Below are 14,336 nucleotides of genomic sequence, written 5' to 3'. Positions count from 1 at the left end.
AGAGAGAGAGAGAGAGAGAGAGAGAGAGCGTACTTAAGACAAACTCTATTAGTAATCAATGTAATCGCAGGATATTTATTTCGTTTATTAATGTGACGATAAAAGTAATAAAAAAAAAAAAAAAAGAATAAAAGTCTTTCTAATTTTATTGAGCACTATTTTTTTCATTATTTTTCAAAACATTTTTATTCAAGTTATTACTAGCAGCCACACTCAAAGCAGTTGGTGTTAGTGTTGTAAGTATTTGTATTTTTTGTATTTGTAGTATTTTGTATTTTTAGTATTTGTATTTGTATTTTGTATTTGTTGTAACTATTTATATTTTTTTTTTCTTTCCTCCTTTATTAAATAAATAAATAACAGAATTATACGGTCGTTACAATGTTGGCCCAGGAGCCCCTGGCCGGGGGGTACAGAGGACGGAGAGGGCCGCTCCACTGGGGGTCTTACTATATATGCAAGTTAAAGATAAATAAAAAAAAGTGCATTTATATAATCAACGGGATGAACTGTCGTTCTAATAGTCTGTCTAGAGGAATTTTTTGCACGCGCAAACGAAAGTTATTCAAGTAATCTTACACTACACCCATCTTACTCTATTTCCCTTCAAATTTGGACCCAATCGAACTAGCCGTTTTCGGCGAGCGAAAGTAGCGGACGGAATATGATAAAACTGATATGGAACAAACCACCACAATCCCTGAAATTTTCATTAATTCATGTTTAGTTCGGTTCGATTATATCCAAATACAAATATGAATGTAGGTCTACAGACAAATAGACACGGAACCAATTTTGTTTCTTAATGCCTAAAACATAGAGTGATAGAGAAAAGATTCGATTCTGGGGACTTTTTATTTCCTCTATGAATAGAAAGCTTTCCCTATCTTCGTTGTGACGAAATGAAAATGTACCAACATAAATAAATACATAAAAATTTTAAAAAAAGATAAAATAAGAAAAACAATTACTAGTCAAAATATATTGAGACATAAAATAAATAATTGTTATGAAAGTAGATAATCAAGATGGAGAAAATTTATATTAAGTAAAAGTGAATGAATAATTTTGAATACATACACCTATACCGTTTTCCTTATTTACAAACATTATAGAAATAAATATTTATTCCCATGAACTTAATAATATATTCAATGATTTGTTTTGTATTCTCCGCATTATATTTTATGCAATTGTTTCCGGTTATGAAGTGAATTTAATCCTTCGAGGCCAATTGCGATAAACAAAAGACCATTTTGATTGCTTCGCCATTGGGTTCACGATTGTACGCCCAATGGCGAAGCGATGGAGGGTAATTCAGTGTTCGGTATCAATTGATCAATGTCTCTTTCAATGAAGGACAAAATGGATCTACCATTTAGAATTCCCATTACGTTGAAAGGGAAGGCATTAAGCATTCGTTCAGTAGCGTGAGGAATCCTTCGGCACAAAGGAGTAGTATAGGAATAGACAAGGTTCGGGGAAATACTATTAATATCTGGAACCATCCATGTGCATTCCATGGTATTTTTTGTCTCTTCTTGTCGCCTTTTTTATTTATTTTTTCTTGAAACTGATTGAATTATTTTTTGTTATGCAAATTATATTTATGTATATAAATATATATACATATATATTAATAAAATGAAATAAGCCATAATTGTATTTTAATTGGTGAAAAATTTATTATTTTTTTAAATATTTTTGTATCGTCACTGCAGCTTTTATCATTCTTTTTTATTTCCTTTAAATAGGATGTGAAAGGCAAAAATATGAATAAATGAATTTTAAGTAGGAAAGTTGAATGTTATTTGGTCAAATGATGTATAAAATGTACTTCGTATTTTTTTACTAAAAAGTACTTCTGCATTTACTTTTACCTGAAGATGTACCAGTACATTAGGTTGGTTGTCCCTATTAACACATTATATAATTATAACCATAATGTAAATTTATATTGCTTATTTGAAACGTTATTTAAATCATCTTTATGAAAAAGTCGTAAACAAAATAATCTACAAATGATATACATTTTTTTGTTTAGTTTTCCAAACAGTTTAAATATATTTGGCAGATATTGAACCTTTTCTCTGAATTAGATAGACTGAATTTGTTGAAATTTTTAGACATTCAAACAACCAAATTAATACATAAAAAATACCAAACAAAATAGCCTTTCTTAGCCGTTTTCCAATTTCAGGCGCTTTTGAAATGTTGCTCGATTTAATCTTAAGTCCCCCCTTGCCGTTTTAATCAATTATTTCAAAAGTGATATAGGGCAGTCGGTTCCTGGGGGTCTTAGTGGGGCGGGGCCGAACGGGAAGGATGTTTTTTTTGTTACTATCTCCTCTTGTGAGATTGTGGCATGTCGTACATCGACCAACATACTCGTTATAAGTGTCTGTTTCAAAGATTACATAAGTATGGCTACCACGTGGTGAGAGGGTAGGAGGGGAGATATTTCAATTTGAGGTGTTTTCTAAATATTGCTCGATTTAACAGTTTTAAGTTTCCTCTTTCCGTTTCAAGTAAATATTTCAAGAGTGATATAGGACCGTCGCTTCCTGGGGGTCTTAGTGGGTCGGGTCCGGCTGGAAGAATTTCGTTTTAGTTTTTATCGTTTTTCTGTTAATGCATTTATCTGGCAAATAAAAAACTTTTTCACTGAATTTGTTGGAATTTTTACAAAGTAAAACAGCCTTATTAATAGTAGAAGCTACTAAGTCTTTGTTCATTACAAAATAATAATATAGACCTGCTTTTAACAAAAATAAATAAGGATGTTAAACTTAAAACACGACTTGATATAAAAATGTTTCCTACGAATCTGTTGAGTATAGGTACTTTACGAAGTACTGAATAATTGAAAAATTGTTAGCGTTTTTCTGATAATTCTGGCAATTAAGGAACATTTTCTCTGAATTTGTTTAAATTTTTACTAAGTCAAATAATCATATTAATATGGAAGCTTAGGTTTTTGTTTATTAGAAAATAATCAGTTATACTTGGTTTACAAAATTAAATATTTTAAACATAAACTTTAAAATACGACTAGGTAAAGACATTTTTACAACGAATCTTTGGGTATAGGTATTTTGAAACAATTGGGGGTACATGTCAAGAATCAATATTACCCCCTAAAAAAATTGAAAGCCCTCGATTGAATGCATTTTGAGAAAATGAACCTTTCGTTAACTCATTCTTCGATATCTCTCGAAAAGGCAGAAGAGCAGGTTGGCTACAATACAGAGGATAGCTCTGCTGCGAGTCACTTGAGCATACCGAACAGTGTCTCAGTGTCTCTCTCGGTACAGGTATTAGCTGGAGGAGTGCCTATCGATCTTCTCCTACAGGGATACTGTTATCGACACAAAATAAAGAGGGAAGGTCTGGGGTATTTACCGGAGAACCTCCAAGCGCGTATTGGTGAAAGCCCTAACATATGGAAGAGGATCCTTCGAGAAGGAGCCTTGCAAGAATGGAATCGACGGTGGGTGGATTGCTTAAAAGGGGCCATCCTAAGGAAGTACTTTCCTACCGTTGGTTACGCCTAGCATCAACGTAGGTCCTCCCCGACTACTGGATCTCACAGTTTTTCACGGGGCATGGGGGTTTCCGCACATGGCATAAACATCGATCATCTATGCCCTATTTGTCAGGTTCCTGAGACCGCCGAGCACGTCGTGCCTGTACTGCCTATGAAGCACTGAGAGCCAAGATGATGAGTGAAACAGGACTCTGTTCTGACGGAGAGCGATCTTCCTGATCTTATGAAGAAAGAAAACTACCCGCACTACAAGACCTTCGTGTATGGGTGGAAGGAGGCTATGGGCTCTACTCACTTCTCACTGGGTAGGAGAGAATAAGTTACACCAGCAAGGCCTCTGTAGAAGAGCAAGATATTTTTTGTAGCACGAGCAAGCTGTGTGCACAGCTATGTAATGTTTGTCATATGCAGCAATGAGTTGTACCCACTGCTGCGGACACATATTGTCTAATAGGCAGGGTAGGGTGATAATCAAATAACTCATTCCTCATTCCCTCAAGCGAGTTTCGTATAACAGCTCGATGTGAGAGTAGAAAATACCATTTTTGTTTACTAAAAAAGCTATTAGAAAATTTTATCTTTCAGCTATTATAACGGAAATTATATATTACTAGCATTGTTAGTGTTCCCGTCAATTATACTAGGAACTTGTAAACACTTAGGTAAATTAAATGAGGCAGGTTGACTAACATTAAATTATATGACGCACATAATTGGACCCCCATCGACCCCAGTACCTATTAAATGGCCGTCCTTTAAACTTAATTGTTTTCCTGAGACAGGAAATCTAAACATAATCCTTTGAAATGTTATTTTAAAACGGATTATTTATTTTCAACTGTAGCTAGGCCAAAATTAGTTATTAGTGGTTAAATAATAAATTAACGGTATATCTCTGACAATTCAGCTATAGTATTATTATTATTATTTATAACTAGCTTTTGCTCAACTCTGTTCTGTAATGAACATTTGTATAGCTTTATTTATACAAACAAAACATCAATTGGCGAACTGAGTGTCGTTTGGTTCAATTGTTCCTAATCACGTAATAATCATAAGTTTAATTAGTGAGAGGTAGTTAGCTCTCTGAGAGAAAAGCAGTTTCTAGCTCGCCATCTAGTAGGAAGAACTTAAGGGTATATCTGTTTTTATAAATGAATGTAGGTAGGTGTTTTCTAGCCGGACGACAACCTTAGGGTGAGATATGGAATAATTTATGTTTCCTCGTAATTCCAAAAAAAACATTATACTATATAAAAGAAACGAAAACAAAACACTATTTTGTAGCAATCGAAAGAATTCTTGACCGCAAAAATTATATTGCCATAGTGTAGAGAGATGTTTGAGACGATATATCTCCAAAATGATTTTAATTAAAATTAATTATTAATTATGAGAGATAGTTGACCGTGGATGATAAATGAGGAGAAGATGGTTGGGGGTGCGGTCAATGAAACACAAATAAGTATGATTAACTTATTTTAATGTGCCTACGTTTCGGCTAGAGTTTCTAGCCTTCTTCAGGGCTAAAAACAAAACAAGATAACAACCACAGTAAGTATAGAAAAATAAAAAATATAAAAAGAAAGTATAAACAGAATAATTTTATACATACAATGAATAGTTTTACAAAATAGAATTAATAAAATGAAGTGATGAGAGAAGCGGGAAATAAAATGTATACATAGGTAATTGAAAAAGCGGATACAATAACTTACTTAAGGAAATGAAATAAAAATAAAGTTATATAATGCTTTATATAATGCGATTTTAATTAAAATTACTAACATTAACATAATTACTCAATGCATCGCTATTTCTAAATTTGAAAATGTACATATATTACAATCGAACATTATATTTTTATTTATATAGATATAGATTAGAAAGGGTACATCTAAAATTCACTATATCTTTCCTAATACTTGTCCGATTTAGGTTGTTTTTTTCTATGTTTATGAATTGCATTATTTAGTATTTAAAAAAATGTATACACATTTTTAGCGATGTGCCAGTAATTTAAATAACTTAAATTTTTTCTACTCACTAAATCCAGGATTTCAACAGCTAAAAACTTTCCCAGGGCGAAACTAACATTTTATTTTTATTTATACAAATAGAAACTCTATTCTTAAGAAACAATTCGAAAAATCTGGTGCATTATGCTTACCCACCTCCAGGGAGTGCTAAACATTTGCAATTGTTTTTTTCAATCAGTTTCACATCCGAATCCTTTGACAGAAACTAGCTCACAATTAATTATGGGTTAACTTGTAATTTAACTATACTAATTTCTTTAATAGTAACATAATAACAATTAATACTAGGTTTTAATAATCATTCACCAGCCGAATTCAAAAAGCACAAAATTACCAGTATGATTTACTCAGTAAAACCATCACAGAAGACATGTATATTATTAAGAAGGATATTTTGAATTTTGTTTTCCTGTGAGTTATGTAAGGTTTAGTATCTCCACATAAAAACCTAATTACCGTTAGCCCTGCAATGATCAGGTTTGAATTTTCCCTTGTTTTTCCTGGTTCTAGGAATTTATTTATAATACCTCTAAGGAACTTTGTTCATTTTTTATTTATTTATGCGTTTCTTCTTGAACAGAGTAGAGGTACATCTTGCAAAAATCATTTTTTTCTTTTTATTTATAATTGGACGTATTCCAAAGATAGTACCATAGATAGCGGCTACTTTCTTCACCGAGGTCGTTGTAGAGACCCTTCTAAAGCTATTAGAGATATTACTACCAGTAATTCCTTTTATGCAGTGCTAGAAAGTATGTTTGCCTTTATTATTAACGTTTCCATTTACTATGACCTGAAGTAGTTTTTGTTTTGGGTGAAATCACACAAATGTCTCTAGTTTGGATGAAAATTTCGTCTGATGGCGATGAACCTTATCCGAAGGCGATTTCGAACCGCTATCTGACCACAGGAGTTTTGTTTTTGGCAAAGGTTTTGAGACAATATTATTATTATTTTTATTTGTTATTAAATTAAATTAAGATTTTTTTGTCTGGCTCAAGTCATCCACTGAGGACATAGACAGCCCCAATGTTCGAAAGCTCACATTCAGTTATCAGGGTCGCCATGAAATAGAAATTGACTGATCCCACTTCGTTCTGTATCTTGATGAGCATTATGTTCATGAAAAATCTAATTATTAAGTTGATATAGTTGTAGTTTTACTTGCACTAATTGTTTACCAACACTGGGGCACGTTCATTCTAAATTTTTCATTATTAAATTCTTCTGTGCCAAAATCAATCATTTTGTTATTATTTTTTTAATTTAAAGGTTATTCCTTTTTTTATCAACGTTGTTTTTATCTTTTATTTATTAAAGACTGAACGTCACATTTTCTAAATTTTAAAAAAAAAGTGGTGCATCTGCAAATTTTTTTATCTTGGGCTTTGTTCCGTTTTAATGTGGTTTTCTATTCTGTCCACAATGATAATAATTTTGTTTTATTTCTCTGTCACCCACTTATAAATTGTAAGAAATTAAATGAATTAGCATGGTGGTAATATTTCATCCAACGTTCTGTTCCTTGTGGCAATGCTAGACACGTTTTTGACTAAAGGTCATTTATTAGGTTTAACAATAATAATGAAACCCGTTTCGGAAACGCTGAATATATTTACTTGTATTTCAAAGAGTTTCCTGATTCGAATGTATTTTTCAGAACAAAAAGCTGATTTCCCTAAGACTCCACATTGTAAGTAGCTGACTGGTTTTTCAACTAGTTGCGAATCTGCGGAAGAGGTCATTGAACACAATTGTTGAAGGATTTAGACAAAATATTTTAAAACTTCCTCGTTTCGGACTGTAACGTTTTCACCTTTTGCTATAGATGTCCTTCTGAGCCTTGCTATTTAGAGCTCCGAGAAACTGAGAAACCTCTTTTAGCAAACACTCTATGAATAAACCTTCCGTACTTCCTCATCCTTTCTTTTCTGAAGCCTCGCTTGCATATGCATTATACCTTTCTATTGTTTGTTTAGTAAGGATCTTTTCTGTTTAGATAAAAACAGTTTCTTTGACAAGAGCTGAGTTTTTCTTCGTGTCACTGATCATAATGAATAACAGTCCCTTCATCCTTGTTTGTTATTGAACTGTATCCACTTTAAATGAACATTGTTTCAGGACAGGTTTATTTAGCTTTTCTCGTTTACCGTTTATTATACTCTATTCTATTATGTTAACAATTTTATTTATTTATTTGTTTATTGATAATTTATTATGAGGTATAAATTCTTGTCAGGAGATTACGTAAGTCTCGTGGAACGGACTATACACTTCTTCTGTTGTTAAGTAACAAAAAAATTCAAGTAGACAAGTAATACACTTTTCCAATTGATTCTCAGTAATTGGTATTTCTTATTGATAATTTTTAGCTTCGGAAGTCTCCTTCTAAAACCCGGTTTATGTTACCGCCTTTTCCAGTTTCTTGAAAGCGCATTTTTATTAGTTTATGATACAGATATATTTTGCTTTCGTTGCAAACTAGTCACAAAAATTTTTCATTTGGTAAAGAGCTCATTATTTTAATTAAAATCTAGTGTAACTTTGTTCAAATAAAGCTTTAATATTAGTAGACCTTAATGTAACCCATCTAGCCCGAACCAGATATCACTCCTTCCATTATAAACTCCCTAACCACTCAAACCCCCTAGTTTATAACCTTGCATCCTCTTCCATTCCTGACAATCCTCCGAGGGCCCTGAAAAGAAGATGGCCACGAGACCAGCTAATGTAAAATGTCATTAGAGTGCTACCAATGGGTAGTTTCTCTACACGTCTGTAACACTCCAATTTAACTTAGATCAGATTTACTAAATGTATTATAATGTACAGTTGTAAATAAAAATAAATAAATATTAAAAAAAAAATATGTTAGTTTCATAGTAAAAAATACCAATTACGTTATTTAGGTCCGTGTTTAACGTAAAGGGTTTTTATTCTTTTTACTTAATTCATATTATTTTAAAAAGTGATTTATGCATTTATTTATTATGTTTGGTTTTAACATTAAGACTCTGATGTTGAGGCTGATAGGTTATCCGTCACAGATACGCTCTTAACTTAATGACTCAGGTGATATAAGAAAAACCACGATAAAGCGCCCTGCTGCTCATGCAAATGACTCATGACATAATCTTTATTGATATATTAACAGTTGAGTTTTCATAACTAGTTGCGGTTTCCTTGAATTAATTACTTCTATGATTAATAATTTCTTCTACAATTAATTTGTTCTGATGGCATGAAACAAAGTTGTCGATTCCATTTGTGAATATATCAAAATGTTTTTTAATGGACTCATAAAATATGTGAATCTGCGGACATTTGACAGTAATCTAGTCTATTATGGATGCTTGGGAAATAGTGCCGAAGAAAAACAGTTTTAAAGTCTGGTCCCATCATCACAACAGTTTTGAACGAAAAGATGTAAGCGATTTCGTTCCGATGGAATGTATTTGTTTCAGATTAGCGTGCCTGCTGAAATGTTATCTTAGATCGGAACGTGAACCTTTCTAGGTTTCGTTCCATTTCGTCTTCGTTCCAATCAGATATTTCATTCCAGCTTCCGTTTGCTCTAATTTTGTACTTTTTTACCGATTAAGGATTCTTTATGTGGTCTAATTCACGAGCTTTCGACGGAAATAAACATTTTTCTGTCTATACTCAGTCGAAATAAACAAGTCTCGCCAAATGGTCTGTATGTGAGTGGTCAGCTTAGTTCGACTACGAAAATTCCTAAGAAACTGAAATTTAATTTTTTTTTTTTTAAATATTTTAATAGCTTTGGAATTTTCCATACAGCCAGGTAAATTTCTTTATTTCTTTTGATTATTTTCACCAGGGTTGGGGGTCGAAGTTTTTCATTTGGTGAGACCGGCACTCGATGAAAAAAGACAATGCCCCAGGCCGGATTCGAACCGGCACCACCAATAGACCTATCGGCCATTTACCCAGAATGATAAGACTGTGAACCACTGAACTACGGAAGGCCCTATTTTCAATTTAAGGAGGGTAAATACAGTGTGACATCAACTTTTTCTACGAAATGGATTGACTGGAAGTGCTACTTTATAGAATCGATATTTACATTTTTTCGATTTTCTCGAAAATGGCGGTATCGATTTTAATTAAACTCGGTTTATCTATGGCAATTGAATGGTCTTTAATATCTGCTAGGTCTTATCTTCACTGTAGCAGGATTATAAGACGTTTTTTAAAAATATTTTGCTCCAAACATCTTTAATTTAATTTGTTTTTGAAAAATTAACAATCCTCCTTTTTAGCAACAATAAATAATGGATAAATACTAAATACTACAGAAGTTTATGAAGAACTAAAGGAGAAAAAGGAAAAATAGAAACATCTAATTCGAACGGGAAAAGCCGAGGCCACCCGATCTCTCCCTATTCCGTTACGACTTCGTTAGCTGTTGTTAAACTATCGTATTTTGGGCGGGAACAAATTTTATCTTCGTTATTCCCAGCTCCAGAAACCTTATCTATGAATCTTCATAGCAGCAGAGAAATAACAATTTCTTGTTCATAATTTTCGCCTTCCAAAATCCTGAGGGCTTAGGATTTTATTCTCGAAAATCCCCAAAATCCAACTTCAATTTTAACACGACAATAAATTTGGGAATACAGTGGTATATATTCGGTGGTGAGTGATAGTTGCGTGATGTACGCACCTAACCAAATTTTTAGTTAATACGCCTTGAATTAAATAACTTTGATAAATTCAATTTAAGTAAAAAAAAATGGGTCTTATTTATTTATATTTTTTGTGTATATACTTAACTGTTGGTCAAGTATTTCTTTCTGGAAAATTAATGAGTCAATTACAATGAAATTGGTCTATTCCTCGTGGAGGTATGATCGCGATATGCAAGTAGTGATGAAAAATTTCATACTATTGAAAGTTTCACAATTCCCTGATAAAATTATTTAAAATTATATACTTTCAGAGATTCCTTATTTTCTTTTATTGTACTACAGTTACGTATATGCCGTAAGAACTATGATACAAGAATATAGTTAACTTTTTTTAATCTTTAAACAAAACTGATTTGGCGTGACCTGTGTAATCTCGAGCTTCGAGTGATTACAGGCTTTTAGTTTGAAATTGTTGAGATAAATCAAAAGTTGAAACTTCTGTGAGTTCAAAATGTATACTCATGAGTTTTGATGATAACATTTCTATAAAACTGTTCAAAAGTTGGACAATTTAAATGTTATGACTTGAAAATTAGATATTTTTAAGGTCGATTTTTTGTAGATCAAACATAAAATTAAAAATCTGTAACATGTATCACTATAATCACTTTACTCAATTACTCACTTCACTTATTCCATAAAATGATGTTAATTGTTATTTATAAATATCATAAATAAGTTGCTGTTAAAAACTAAAGGATATCGTCATATTTACCTTTTTATGTGCGATGTCTGCTTAGACTGAAGTACCTCGCTTCGAATCCTGGCAGGTTGTCAAAATGAAGGACATAAAGGAGTTTTTTTAGAGCCATGGTTTAAAAGAAGTTCGCAGGCTTCTTGGATTTTAGATCCCTAAAATGGTAACAGCATTAGTCATGTGAAGAGTGGAGTTGGGGCACAGCGTATAGTGGCTCTAAGAAAGGCATCACTTACTCACCATAGTTATATATATATTACTCTTTGCTAGTGACAAATAGAAGAACATACTCAAGTTCAGAATATTTTATATGAGAATTAAATCAAAGACAGTATTAGAAAGATCTGTTAATACCCCAATAAATATTGAGACACTTAATCTTTTAGTGGTTTTATTAAGGAGTGATAGTGACTGAATGCAACTAAACGTAATGATTACTGTAAAAAAATAATTCAAATCGCCGATAACAATGAATGTTGTATTATCACTTGGTATTTATGCTGATGTACTATTTATCATTATTGTATGGGTTATTTAAGTGAGTATATATAATTTAATTCATAACTATGTCCAAAAATAAAAAAAATATGCATTTGATTTTTATTACTCAATAAATATTTCAATATTTTACTGTAATGTCAAAATGGTTCATTAAAACTTCATTTCATTAATTTTACATCAGTGTGAGCGTAATACATACGAATGTGAATGTGAGCGTAATACGAGACGACGAATTCCTTAGTTTATAGGAATGTGTGTGGCTTTGTTGAGAAGGAAAGGTTATCCATATTTACATTGCTACCAATAATAACCAATTCTTTTTTAGTTCCAGTAAACTAATCTGGCATTTTTTCAAGGAATGTGTAAAAAAAAAACATTCCGTAAAATATATATCTACTAGATTTATAGGTGTGGCTAAGGTATTTTAAAGGCTAGATTTATACCTGAGTATTTCAATATTTTATCATCACCCCAAATTAAAGATAGTCGATATGATGACTAGCCGCGCTATGCTGGTAGGAGCCTCGATTGTTGTAATAATACTGAATAATATATCAATATCAATATATCGTATTGACAAGCCACGTGTCTTATCCTATAAGTCTTTCACTTTTACCAACAATCAAAACAAATTAATTTAATACCAACGTTACCTCTTTAAGTCTTAAGAGTTAAATAAAATTATGAAATGGTTAGTATCGGAAGTAAAATATTATGTAAAAGTAAAATACACAAATAGCATAAAAAACTATTAATTAGTAACCTACGTTTCGCCCCATTTTGCAGTGCTTCATTAGGGCTAATCTGATGCAAAAATACTGAGCCTCAACTTTTTTGCTTTAGGATCAGCCCTGACTTCAGGGTCCAGAAAGTAGAAAAAATTAATTTGCTATTTTTGTACCTTTTTTGGACCGCCACCCGTATCATCTTCCTAAAATTATAAAATGTTTAATTTTAAACAGCCTAAAAGTATGTTATTTGGTTGCTCATGATGAAATTATATTGAGTTCCTTACTTCCTAGTATTTTTTTAAAATGCTGAGGTGAAGAAAACTTCCAATTTACTATTCTATATTTTGTATTTTTACTACGTTTCGGGATATTATTCCATACGCATGTACTATAGTATCCTGAGATTAGTCGATTTTATCAATTTCTATTGTGAAATATTGTCATGTATAAACATATAGTTTAAAAAATGTTTGATAACCACGTTATTTAAATTAATATCCTTCACTAGTGGTGCATTCATTCATCTCTGCAATTATAAAATGTTTATTTTTAAACAGCCTAAGAGTAGGTTATTTAGTTGCCCCACCTTGATTTTTTTTTTATTCTCGAATTCTTAAATATTGGTTATTGGATAAAACTATATTGAGATCTTTACTTCCCAGTATTTTATTTTTGTTGCCGTGGATCTTGAAGGTAACTACTTATAAATTTATGTTGGTTTTATATTTTTCTCAAGCTGTTATTAAATTGTTTTATTTTTTTTCAAAACAGATTTTCATCATTTCATATGTACATTAAAGGTATCAACGACGTTAATAGTAATCGTTACGAGCGTGTAATTGTATGATTACAGTGGAATTGTAAAGATGTCACACACTATAGTCTTATGGTTTTTTAACTGAAGTTTATAGTAAATATAGTTATTGTATATATAAAAATGGCAAAAATTCGTATCAGTAACTAAAAAAAGGCGATATTAATGTTAACTAATGTCAGGATACTATTGGAACTTTCCAACACTAAGGGTCCAGTCTTTCAAAACGCTTTAAATAACCAAGCAAATACTTCGCCCATCCAGTCAACATCGTTACTGGAACTCATACTTCATATAAATGCAGAGCAGGGATAAGACATCTCACAGTTACAGACTAAGAAAAGATTAACCTAATAGAAATAGTGCATGATTCCATTACTGGATCAACATATTGTCGCTTAAGTTGTGATACCTTTTACCACTGATCTAAACTTTATTCAAATAAAAAAAAAATATTGAAAGAAGATAGTTGACCGTATTAGTACAAGAGCCGGGAAGAAAAAAAAGGCAGTTATCTCACCCCAATTTTTGATTACTTTAATGAAAACTATGTATAATTAATAGTCAAAACTGATGAGTCAGTATAGGTAGGGGGAATAAAAAATGGCGGCTGTTTGAAAACCTTAAAAAAACACTAATTTTTCATTCGGAGCTCTATATCTTAAAAACTACCAACAACACTAAAAAACCTAAGAGAACATAATTTAAAGAAGAGTAAATTTGCTGAAATATTAGCCCTAAATGAGCTATTTACGTCCAATAATTCGAAGAAGATATAGCTTTTTAAAAAGCAAAATTTCTTAAAATCTACTGAAAGATTAGTAGTTAGTTAATTTATTTTGAGAAATCTATATCTCAGGAACTATGTGACGTACGGATGTCTATTAGCACTCAAATTAAAACTAGTATAATGGACTATAAAGAAGCTTATTACCTTTACCTTCGTAGGACTAGTATTTTTCATGATATTTGCTAAAATAAATTGATTTATAGATGTTCTCACAATAAATTTTTTTTTTTTTTTTTTTTTTTAATTGGTCAAATTGGATTTATTGTTAGTGACGTCACAAATTCAGTTAGTTCTATTTGGCAAAGAAAATCTAATATTGTTTTAAAATACAACAGAATCGACTACATCAAAATTTACAGATAAGCCACTTTGCTTTTACTTCGAAGTATGAATTTTTTTTTTTTGAAGAAGAGATTTATTTATTGATAGATATTACAATCTGCCACACAGTTGTGGGCAATAGGTAATATTGATAAATGATCACATACATACTAAAATAAAAAAA

General features: G+C 31.6%; 1 protein-coding gene and 1 long non-coding RNA gene across 4 annotated transcripts in view; one reads left to right on the top strand and one right to left on the bottom strand.

The window, feature by feature from the left end:
* The window catches only part of LOC106677665 (uncharacterized), a 46,192-nt gene extending 34,184 nt beyond the window's left edge, over positions 1-12,008 (bottom strand). The window contains exons 1-2 of one of the 3 annotated variants that reach the window (XR_010843951.1): positions 11,940-12,008; positions 11,014-11,150 (exon numbers count right to left, since the gene is read on the bottom strand). This is a non-coding gene — a long non-coding RNA (uncharacterized lncRNA). Of the gene's footprint in view, positions 1-11,013; positions 11,151-11,235; positions 11,456-11,939 lie in introns of those variants that run through there. The other 2 variants (XR_002945468.2, XR_010843950.1) reach the window with 2 other exon arrangements.
* Positions 1-14,336, top strand: part of SPoCk (secretory pathway calcium atpase) — a 122,146-nt gene that overhangs the window by 34,408 nt on the left and 73,402 nt on the right. The gene's annotated exons all lie outside the window — the stretch shown is intronic.

This window comes from Halyomorpha halys, unplaced genomic scaffold (assembly GCF_000696795.3).
Source record: "Halyomorpha halys isolate HHAL.00 unplaced genomic scaffold, Hhal_1.1 Scaffold106.1, whole genome shotgun sequence".
NCBI lineage: Eukaryota > Metazoa > Arthropoda > Insecta > Hemiptera > Pentatomidae > Halyomorpha > Halyomorpha halys.
This window is presented reverse-complemented; position numbering and strand designations above follow the sequence as displayed.